Raw genomic sequence first — 12,548 nt, 5'->3', positions numbered from 1 at the left:
AGCAAAAGTGTCTTTTTTAGGAGTTGAAATTTTTGCAGGCCAAATTAAGATGTAGGAGCATGTGATGCAGAAGATTAATCAATTTCCTGATCAATTGTCTACTCGAAAAGAATTACAATCTTTTGTGGGTTGCTTACAGGGATTGCCCCTGAATACCCTCAACTTGCGAAATATTTATTAATCTTTAAAGAGTTGGATAGAAGCAAGAATTTTTTCTAGCATGACAGGCTAACCATTGCAGTCCAAACAATCAAGCAAGCTTGTTTAACTCTTCCCCCACTAAAGATCCCTACAGATAAACCTCTTGTTGTTTATTCAGATGCTTCCGAAGAAGCTTGGGGAGGGATACTTTGTGAAATCAAAAACGAAGATCCTATCATTTGCCGATGGGCATCATGTAGATTCAGTGATACAGAAACACGATATCACTCTATTTAGAAGGAACTACTTGCTGGTGTCAATAATGTCTTAGCTTTTTGGCTATTTCTCATTGGCCATGCTTTCATCCTCAGAAGAGACTTAAAGCACTTCGATAAATTTCTTAAAGAGAAAAATGCAGGAAAAGTAGGCAATGCCAGGATCTACTACTGGGATTACAAATTGAGTCATTTCGATATCACTTATGAATATGTCCCAGGAATCAAAAATAATATTACCGATCTTTTATCAAGAGTCAAAGGGAATGAAAAAGGACTTAAAGATCACATTCAGCATGACACCATACAAAGGAATAAAAAGTGACATAAGCACTGAGACTAGCAAAACGAATAAAGTCTTTCTACTTTTCTGCGCACTCACTCTTTATGTCTCAATCACACTTTAAGATGCACTTACTAGATGTTGTTGTATCATTCACGCAAGTGCTCAATCGCCTATATAAGTGAGGCCTTGCACCTTCACAGCGGCGTCCTTTATCACACTCGAGTCTTTTGTAATTTCTTGAGCCTGTAATTTCCTGAGCATCAATATACTGTTTTGTAACTCTCATACTGTCTCTGCGCTAACTGTTCATCGTGTTCAAGCTTCTGTATGCTGTCTGCTTCATTTTGTTCTTCCGCCTAAATTGGTATCAGAGCCAAAACTTGTTATTGTTGTTGATTAACCGTGAGAGAAACTGAGAGAAACCATGAGTGCTCGTGAGGACTCCCTACATCTTTGGTGAGAGCAAACTGCCTTTCTGCCGTCGTCACTTAGGCTTTGTGTGCCGCTTAGACATAGGCTTTCCACAGGCGTGATAAGTATTTCTATACCCCACTGTGTAGTGTTTCGGCATATCCAAAGTCCATTGACATTAGAAGGGCTTTCATTCTCTAAAGGCAACAATCAATTTCAACAATGGCAATGATCGTATCTTCTTTCAAGAAGCTCCTCTCCAATAGCATGGAAATTGAAGAGCAGAACCCCTCTGGCAAGTGGAGTCTACCTAAAGTAAATACCAACCAGATCTACAAACATCAGAAGGTATTTACCCTATCTGCTCATACTTTGTTCCATGAAACCCATGGAAAATTGACTATCAAAGACAGTGATGCTGACAATCATGCTCATACCTATCATGTGGTTCGGAAAGTATTTGTGCCTGATTTTAGTAATGCAATTCTTAGGATCACAACAAAAAATAAAGGACAGGTACATGTAAGACTTTTTCCGTGGTAAGCTGTGTGATCTTACAAAGATCAAAGCTTATCAACAACATATGACCCACCTGATGTACCAGTTCCTTGGAGGTTACTTTAAAGTAGAGTATAAACAATATTATGTGAACTCTTTTCCTCCCTCATTTTCAAATTTGGTCAAAGAACGTATTAAGGCATCTGGTTTATAGCTTGATGACCAAATCACATTAGCACAGATAAATTCTTTTATTGATGAAGTCACAGATCTTGAATGTGCTCGACTCAGAATGAAGAAAGAATTTAAGCAGGTAAAAGGATTTTTAATTCAAGTTTCTGCAACAAAGAAACAAAGGTCAAAGACTTTGGATATGCTGTGACTGAAAAGAAATGCTCTTGCAAAATAAAGAACTGCAGAAACAGATTTGGAAAGAAATACAAAGTAGCTCGCAGGATCAGGAATCTGTCTAAACAAGAAAGAAAGACGGTTCGGTGCTACATCTGCTAGAAGGAAGGGCATATTGCTCCAAAATGCCCTAAGCATAAAAAAAGGTTTGTAAATGCTCTACTCAAAGAAAAAAATGAGTATGAAGTTGTCTATTGCAACAGGTTTCAGAAGCATGATATTCCTATCAATGAATACATGGACTATGATTCAGATGAAGAAGAAACTTATGACTCTACGACCACTGAATCAGTCATCGAAGTAGCTTCAACCTTCTCTGACGACAACTCTTCTGTGATGTTTAATATGGTAAGAAAACCATATGCATTTCCAAAGAAAGCAAAGGTACAATCTGAATTTTCCTCTTCTTCTCAAACTTCTACTACAGATGTAGAAGATTCAGAACCCTCTTGGATGAGAAAAAGAAGACCCTCTACATTAAATTTGTCTAAGAAAGAACAAAAAGATTATAGACCACTTCCCCTGTTTAGCAACATGATAGAACATACTGAAGCTTTAGCCAAAACATAAGAATGGAGAAGAATGGTCCATCCTGGACTTAGGCAAAATTCAGCAACACCTATTACTCCTGCTGGTCGACAACCTGAGTCTATTCCATTTCAGACTCCTATGACTTCGTAACAACCAAGTAAGTCAGCAACAGGAAAGCAGGACAGATGTTGTGCTGAGGAACACCTAGCAAAAGCATGTTCTATCATGTTGCTAAACAGTGGAAGTGGTCTATAATCTTTCTGTTTTTTCTTAGACAGATTTAATGTAGAGGGTCTTCTTTTTCTCATCCAAGAGGGTTCCGAATCTTCTCTATTTGTACTAGGAGTTTGAGAAGAAGAGGAAAATTCAGATTGTACCTTTGCTTTCTTTGGAAATGCATATGGTTTTCTGACCATATGTGCTAATGTGATTTGGTCGTCAAGCTATAAACCAGATGCCTTAATACGTTCTTTAACCAAATTTGAAAATGAGGGAGGAAAAAAGTTCACATAATATTGTTTATACTATGCTTTAAAGTAACCTCCAGGGAACTGGTACATCATGTGGGTCATATGTTGTTGATAAGCTTTGATCTTTGTAAGATCACATAGCTTACCACGGAAAAAGGCTTCCCTGTACCTGTCCTTTATTTTTTGCTGTGATCCTAAGAATTGCATTACTATTGCAGCAAAAAACAGAGTAATCACAACATCAAAATTTTCAGGAATTCCTCCTTGCAGAATGAATACTTTGCTTTCTTCATTTAGGTCATCCCACCAATATCTCAGAATTCCTTGGAATCCTGCTGTTAGCATTGTGATAGCTTGGTGTTGGGTCAGATCCTTGTATTGCACTCCATAATGTGTAGAACTATAGATGAACTCGAACACTTTCCATACTTGCTCTTAATTGAGTCCATCTATGTCGATTATGGTCATATCTCCAATCTTGGAGACTCCTTTGAGTGATCAAGATGCTGAAGTAGAGGTCGAAGGTTCTTCTTCCTTGGCTTCATATGTTTCCATTTTAACAGGGTTTAATCTTCTGACTTCTGCTTCTTTGTCAATCACTTCTGGTTTTGATTCTGAAGTAGAATCAGGTTCTTGAAAAGCATTAGCTAGATTGAAGTCTAGCTCATCGACTAACTGTTCCTCATAGGGCATACAATGATCATCCATAAATCCTTGCCACAAATAATCTTCAAGTTTATTTAACTGGCATAGCATTTCATCATGCTCATACCTATCATGTGGTTCGGAAAGTATTTGTGCCTAATCCCCCACCTTAAAAAAGGATCGAAGGCGTCAGCGAGATCATCATCAGCAAATGGCGATTCCGAAGACGAAGGAATGCTGGTATGGATGGTCGAGGAAGAGGCTTGTAAAGTCGAAAACATGCGAGGCATAATAGAGCTACTTCCTGTGGTAGTGTAGCTCAAGGGTAATAATTGTGTCACTTCAGGTCGATTCACCTTACTAGTTGATGGAGTAGCAGATTGTTTGGCATTAACCAGTGCTTCTACCCTGCTAAGAATATCATATTGAAGTTCTGCAATTCTTTTAATGCATTAGTATGCCAATTGGAGGCAGACTCAAGAGGTTGTAGACGAGAATTAGCAGGAGGCAAAATATATGGTTCACTGAATTTAAGCTCTTTTGTAGCTACCTGTTCTTTGGTTAGAACAGTTACTCCATTCTGCATAAAATCAGAAGCGACAAGTTGATCACATAGTTTGCACCTGTAAAGGCCTTCAGTATCTTTCATGATGCGGACAAAGCATCATTTCTTTTGCATGTCGGCGACTGCTAGTAGATGGTCTTCTAGATGAAACACATGCACTTACAGGTTCTTTATACTGAGGTCTTTGCAGAAGTGGTCCTAAGTCTTTGCGAGACTTAGACTTACCAAGCAGCTTATACTGACCTATGAGCCCCAATCTTTCAATTGACATCTTCACGGGTTGCTGGGCTTCATTCAATAGAGTTTTGGAAATATCTAATTTCCATTCAGAGGGGAATTTAACTTCCCGCCATGATCTCTGGTAGAGATCCTTGGGAAGTGGGATCAGCCTTCATTACTATATTCTGGCCTTTTTCATTAGATTTCATATTACATAGGTATCCAAAATTATAGGCTGATGGAAGACATGTATTGACAGTCCTAACTATAATTCTATAGGCTATTTGTAAATGATCGGATTGATATTACAAATCTAAGACATTAGTTTTAATTAGCAGAGAGACTATCTCACTAAAATATCGTCCCTCTTGGATGAGAAAAGAAGACCCTCTACATTAAATCTGTCTAAGAAAGAACAGAAAGATTATAGACCACTTCCACTTTTTAGCAACATGATAGAACACGCTGAAGCTTTAGCCAAAATAGTGGATTGTCTCTGGTATGCTTAGTTAACTGGTCTTCACATTTCTGCAACTTTGTACTCCATTTCTTTTTCTCTTGCTCAAACCAACTAAGATACCGAAGGTCTTTAGCTAGGTAGCTTTGGCATAACTCCCCCCACAAGAAAAGATCCGCGCTGTTTAGTTGGAGTAGTATAGGAAAGAGAGTGCAAAGTAAAAGAAATAGCACCTGTTGGTTGAATAGCCCAGGGAGTGAGCTTGGAAATGATATTAGCCCCAATCGATAGGTCAGTATTAGGATGTGGATGTAGGTATAAGGTAACCTGAGCTTTGAGGTTGGCTAGGGCTATTCTGCAATGGACAATCTGATTGATTTGTCCCCGAGAATTATTAGCATATGAAACTAGGATGCCATGTTGTAACTTTTGTCAAAAATGTGAAGGCACCAGTTCCTGATTGAGGTAAGACAATGTCGAACCTGTATCCCGAGGAGCATCACCCGAAAGGAGGGATAGTTGGGCAGCTTAATCCAAATCTCTAAAAAATAGGATATATTTTCTTTTTCATTGAAAGGGATTACCTGACAAGTATTCACTTGCCGCTCTTGCTGCCATTTTGATTCTGGTTCATTAGCAATATCGTTCATAGCTGCTTAACCCTTCAAAGTGAGGTTAAACATTATGTTAGACTATGGAGCCGAATGGTAGACTAGAATACCCTACAAAGTGAGGCTAAAATTTATGTTAGACTATGGAGCCGAATGGTAGACTAGAATAAAGTCATCATAGCTTGAAAACATGTATCGGTCGCGATCTATTGCACCCGTAGCCCAACAACTCGCGGCGTAGGATAAACGGGATATCGATAGTAAGGGTAGGAAAGCTGTCATGCACAAAGCATAACATGTTGGACGGCCCATGAATAGGTATAGCTGCGGACATCCCTCGCAAGCATTGGTGGAAGCCCACTTGCACTTTCACAGGCTTGTGGAATTCTTGCAACTTCTTATCATTCATTGCCCATACTGAGCTATCGCACATGCCTGCCTCCTTCATTTGCGTTGTCAAGCTTCTCTTCTCCCGGGCTGTCTGTGTGTTGTATGTGAAGCTCCCCGCATAGTCAACCCCCTTGACCAGGGCCTTCACAAACGAGTCCCCATGTGCCTTCACAAAGTCTGACATCAACATTGGAAATTGAACGTCCTGCATGTAGCATGGGCTCTGTGAGTGTGTGTATGTGTGTACTCTTGTGTGTGTGTGTGTGTGTGTGTTAACCCTCACGGCTCACGGACACCCTATCACCTACGATGGACATTGTATTATTTACTTGTAGAGTCAGGTACCGGGCTTGTCGGTCCAATAGGAAAGGGTAAGAGTGATCGCCGATGAGAGGCGCACTCTAACTGGAACATTCAAGGGATTAGTTGGCTAAGCATGGGCGCCCAAGTGTGAATGGGGTGAGCTCATATAAAAGTCAGCTAAACCTAAAATTCACTCATTCTCTCATTTGTGCAATTGAAAAGTGCTCTTGCTCCATCTCCATGTTCTTCTTCCTCATCTCCTTGTGTGTGTGTATGCGTGAGAGAGAGAGAGAGAGAGAGAGAGAGAGAGAGAGAGAGAGAGAGAGAGAGAGAGAGAGAGAGAGAGAGAGAGAGAGAGAGAGCGAGTGAGCATTGCGGTGGCACGACGACGGCGAGCCGGTTGAGCGCGGCGTAGCGGCGTCTCCCTCTTCTTCGCGGCGAGGAATCCTCCACGAAGCAAGTGTAGAGCGGTGAGTGACACACCAACGCCATCTTTGAGCTTACTAGTTTAGTCTTGTTGTGTGATTGGAGCCATTTGTGGCTCGCACACGGTGTATCGGCAAGTTCCTTGCATTGACACGTGAGACATATGCGCACATTTTTGGTGCCGCTGCCGGTGAATGCCATACACTAAGCTTGAATGGCACTCTGTGCTTCTTTTGTGGTGCAATTTCAATTGTAGGAAAGGTAAGGAAGGAGGGTGTGTGTGTTGAGAAGAAGGATTTGGTGTTGTACTGTGTAATTTTTTTGTTAATGGAGTTTTCAAAGGTACTGTGTTTATTCTCTGTGTATTAAGGTTGTTAGTTTTCTTTGTTAATGGAGTTTTCAAAGGTACTATGTTTATTCTCTGTGTATTAAGGTTGTTAGTTTTTTGTGTACAGTAAGTAGGAAGTAGATCTGTGAGAGCTAATAGAGTGTGTTAGTGTGTAACAGTAGGTGTATTAGTTAGTAGTAGGTAGATAGAGTGTGTCTGTGCTCTCGCGCAAGCCGCGGCGACCTTATCCTTAAACATTAAAAAAAAAAAATAAAAAAAATTTAAAGGTAGGACCGGGATCGGGAATATCTCCCAGACCCAAGCCCAAGCTCACGCTCAGGCTTAAGCCTCAGTCGTCCTTTGAAATTACATATTTTAGCTTCACACGTAGCTAAAAATCGATTTTTTGAGGACCAATGGAGCTTCAGGTGTCCGAACATTGTGCTGTAAAGCACACCACGACCCTCTGAGTGAGACGCTCATTTTGAGCTATCACACACTCTAATAAAAAAAATCAAACATTAAAAAACATTAAAAACGTAAAAAACACGAGTAAAAACGGACGCTTAAAAAAGGTAAGCGGTTAACCTTCGAGGTTATTCGCCGGCGCTTGTAGGGTGCCAAAGGCACATGCATCTGCACTCTGGTCGTGTGCTAGAGACGGAGCAACTAGAGAGAATTTCGACTTACGCGACTTCTCAATATCCACCTACTTTAGGTTCTGGGCCCTCAGCGGGGATCCAAGGTAGTACAAACCAAGACCTGAACATAGCGGCTAGTGACTCTTCCTCTGACTACGACGTCATGGAGGGTTTCCCAATGCCTAATCCCAATAGCTCAAGCCAAGACATGCATGCCATGGGCCCACGGTCTGGGCCAAGTGTACTTAGCCGCCTGAAGGAAACCTTTAGTAGAGCCACTTGCTCCGAACATGGAGCTAATGATGTAAATGAGGGGGGTGGGGAAGTAAATTCTCCATTCGTGACCAACGTAGACCCTGCTAGAAGGATTCATAACTACAACCTAAAACTTCAAGGGCTCAAGAGGAGCATGTACAACAAACATCTGAGAAGGGAGCACCTGAATTGGATGAATCCTTGATAGCTGCAATTTAGAGTCTAATGAATGAGGCACTACAAGTCAGATTAGACTTGATAAAAAATAACACCACTGAACTGATGAAGGACCAGTCAGAGGGTTCATCACAGGATCAGTCCATCAACCAGACAAGCAAAGTTCGCAAAGCAAAATTGTGAAGAGTCAAGACAACAAAGAGGAGAAGACTTACAGTTATGATTGTAGCTCTGGTAACGAGCAAGATGAAATTTATGTAAAGATCTACAAAAGAATTCAAAAATTAATAGTAGAACTCGATGATATCAAACGGACTCTACCAAAAGCTGCAAAATTTATCAGACAAAAGAGAAAACCTAAAGCTGAAGCAAGAGCGGTATACCTGGTAACCATCAGAGATGATAAGGTTCCACCAGTCATTCAGGTTGACTCTAAACTAAGGAAGCAATGGGAAACTTTATCAGGAGTGATATTGGATGGTGGAGCTCGAGACAATATCCTCGGGGAGCATTTGAGGTAGAAACTGGGGATTAATGACTTAAAACCAATAGCATTCAGGGTTAGAATGGTTGACCATCGCATGGTCTAGGCTATTGGTTTGATTGAAAATATGCAGATCAAAGTAGTCAAAGAGAAATTCAAAACCAACCTCTTAGTCTTAGATGTATAAGGAGCCTATGGGATGTTATTGGATAGACCATGTTTAAGAACAACTAGAGCAATTCATGACTATGCTAATCAGATGCTGACAATTCAGCGATCCAATAGGAGGATACATATAAAATTGGTCCTAATGCGACACATACTGATGAATTTAAGGTTGATTTGAATGCTACTTTCAAGATGAAAGATTTGGGACTGTTGCATTAGGAGATTTTGGAGGTCTTTTAGAGGGCCTTATTGAGGAGAGAGAAAAGGAGACGCGTCCAATGAGCAACAAGGCAATGTAACGTAGAAAATAGAAGAAATAAATTAAGAAATACAAAAAAAAAAAATCAAAACGTGAGGTAACATCTTTTTTTTACGGGGTTTACGACATCCATATGTGGACCCGCTATAAACAAAGTCTGATAGTCATAAAAGTATTGAAAGATAGCTATGAAAATCTATCATACTCGCGCCATCAAAAGCTCTTGCTCCACTGAGAAATTGTTCAGAACTAAAATTCCCTCCATTGCAAGTAAGTTCAAGCTTTCTTTTGCCACTCAGAAAGAGCCATGGCTTCTTCTTCTTCTTCCCACCCTAATAGCTCTAGGGGTTGTTGTATTCTCTCCCCAGCTAGCCTCACCATTAGTCTGCCAAGGAGGCCAAGTAGCACTATATGATCTATCACCATCTCAAACTCCATCAATATAGATAGTCAATGGAAACAATAGATGATATCCAAAGGTTCTTGGGTTTCTATGCAACCAAGAAGGAGGAAAAGATCCTCTACAGCAAATGTATTTCGTTCAACATGGAAAGCACAAGTGCTAGATTTCAAAGTGGAGGTCGGCAAGAAAACTGTTGAGGAAGTTTTGGTTCAATATGTCTACAGTCACTGTGACGTGATTGAAAATGGCGAAAATTGTTATGGAGCTTGATTTACCTCTTGTAATTTTTTGTGTTAAAAATGCACATTGTAAGGCTCCCATTATGAGGAGAAGCCATCACGCATGAAGAAAAATCACTCGCCAGAAACCAAAATTTTCATCGGAATATTCCTGCTCACCGGAATTTTATGGCCAAACGGCGGCCAAAAAATGGTCGGAAAATGGCCAATTGTTTGGCCGATGGCCGGTAGTCAATGGTCGGTGGTTGAAAGTCAATGGCTGGTGGCTGGTGGCCAATTTCAAAGACGGACTTGTCTTCTCAAGGGCGGCCACACATGGGCGGATTGGAGGGTCCGATTTGGACTTGTCTACACAAAGGCGGCTACACATGGGTGCCTCTTATGAGAGAGGGCAACCATTTTGGCCTATAAAAGGAGGCCTCTTCTACACACAAAAATGGATTGTGAAGCATTGTGAAGTTGATGTGAGGTGGTGAGAGGAGTGAAGCAAGGTGGGAGCTCCAAAAGGGTATAATCCCTTTGTAATTTACTTCTTGTTTTGAAGTACTAAATCCATTGAGTGGTTGCTTTCCCGTGGACGTAGCCCACATTGGGTGAACCACAATATATTGTGTGTACTCTCTCTGTATATTGTGTGTACTCTCTCTCTCTCTCTCTATCTATCTCTCTCTCTCTCACTCTCTCTACTCTATAATCTCTCTTGTGTGAAAATTATCTCTCCCCATTAAGTAAACTACTTAATTATCTACTTAGCTACATCATATTTTCTAACAACTGGTATCAAAGCAAGGTGTGCTCGTAGCTAAATTGTCTTAAGGAAAGGATTCTTTGAATTGACTGGAAGTAAAGGTAGAGGAAGGGAAGCTCAAGATCGAGAAGTTCAATGGCAAGAACTACCAACACTGGAAGATGTAGATTGAAGACTATCTCTACCAGAAGGACCTTTATTTGCCATTAGGCGGTCTTGCAAAGAAGCCCACAATGATGGTAGATGAAGCATGGATTGTCCTTGATCGAAAGGCACTGAAAAAAATCTGGTTAAGCTTGGTGTCAACGGTGGTCTTCATTGTCTTGGAGATGAAGACCACGAAGGACTTGATGAAGTCACTTGACGGCCTCTACGAGAAACCATCGGCACCCAATAAGGTATTTCTCATGAAGCGCTTGTTCAATCTAAAGATGGTAGAGAATGGTTCAGTTGCAGATCACCTAAATGACTTTAACACCAACATAAGCCAACTTCGATTGGTGAAAATCAATTTCAGTGATGAAGTACGTGCTCTCCTTATACTATCATCTCTACCGGATAGTTGGACAACCTTGTGATGGCTATAAGTAATCCTATCCCTGGCACAAATACTCTTAAGTTTAATGATGTTGTGGGTGTTCTCCTAAGCGAGGAATTGTGAAGGAGAAGCACAAGTAAATCATCAAGTGCTGCACTGTCAATGGAAACAAGAGGAAGGCCTAAGGAGAGGTTCAAAAACCAAAAGAGTCGTGATCACTCAAGACGGAGCAAGTCACACACAAAGTCAGTTCTTGGAACTGCGGCAAGAAGGGCCACGTCAAGAAGGATTGTTGTTCCAAAAAGAAGAAGGAGTCAGAGTCTCAAGACAACAAGCCAACATTAGAGGCCAATGTGGCAGGTAAAGTAGAGCAAGATGCTCTAATTCTCTTGTTAGACAATGTGTCTAATTCCTAGATAGTAGATTCCGGGGCTTCATTCCATGCGACACCACACAAGCAACATTTCCAAGATTACACCAAAGGTAATTTTGGGTATGTATACTTGGGAGATGATGAAACTTGTGAAATTGTTGGCAAAGGTACAGTTTGTATCAAAACTGCTCCATGAAAATGAATGGAAGCTTAAAGATGTTATGCATGTTCCTTCTCTTTGCAAAAAAATTATCTCTATAGGACAACTGAATGATGAAGGTCACAATATTGCATTCGGAAACAAATGGTGAAAGATCTCAAAGGGATCTTTGGTGGTTGCCAAGGGAGAAAAGGTCGATACACTTTACTTTTGTACTGCACGCAATCTTCAACTTTTGCAATAGCTACAAAAGTTGACAGTGCGGTGTGGCACTATCAGCTTGGGCAAATGAGTGCCAAAGGAATGCAAATCCTTCAATCAAAGAAGCTACTACCAGGTTTGAAAGAAGTGGACTTAGAGTTCTATGAAGATTGTATTTACGGTAAACAAAAGAGGGTAAAATTCTTGAATGCAAGAAATGAAAGAAAAAATAAAAATTGGTTCATTCTGATGTTTGGGGTCCTATAAGTACACCATCCCTTGGTCGCTCATTGTAGTATGTAACATTCATAGATGATGCAACTAGAAAAACCTGGGTTTATGTCATGAAGAATAAATCCGATGTGTAAGACTACAGGTGGTTAGGCTTACTGATCTCCTCCCAACTTTCCTACTTATAGCCTTTTGCTCATGCAAGTAGGACCCCTTAACCATATGCCCTTGCCCTTGGCCTAGCCGTAGGACCCTTGTCCTGACATTACTCCCCCCTTGGAGAAGCGTTTTCGTCCTCAAAAACAAAAGTGATAATGTCTTCGTAAGAACCAAGATAAACAGCTTGATTTTGTTGTCTCATTACAACTGCTTGTTTCCAAATACAATAGTGTGTAGACCCAATTGATAACTCACGTGAGTACTCTAAATGAGTTACTACAACAACTAAGAGGCATCAAAATGCATGGCCAGGTTTGAGTCTTTCTGAAAGTACTAGAGCATGTAAGAATACCTCATTGCCACCTTTCATGAAAGTAACATTTTTCCTACAATCCCACCAAAACTGGTGATCAAGGTTGAAAACCTGACATAAACATGCAGGGATTAAACCTAGTCACAATAGGTTTTTGGATCATGATGAGCAAACTCAAAATTAGAAAGAGAATCTTTGCCAATTGGGTTACTTCTCGTGTTGCTAACGTACACTC

This window comes from Adiantum capillus-veneris, chromosome 21, assembly GCF_014529385.1.
Source record: "Adiantum capillus-veneris isolate H3 chromosome 21, ASM1452938v2, whole genome shotgun sequence".
NCBI lineage: Eukaryota > Viridiplantae > Streptophyta > Polypodiopsida > Polypodiales > Pteridaceae > Adiantum > Adiantum capillus-veneris.
Note: the sequence above shows the minus strand (reverse complement) of the source record.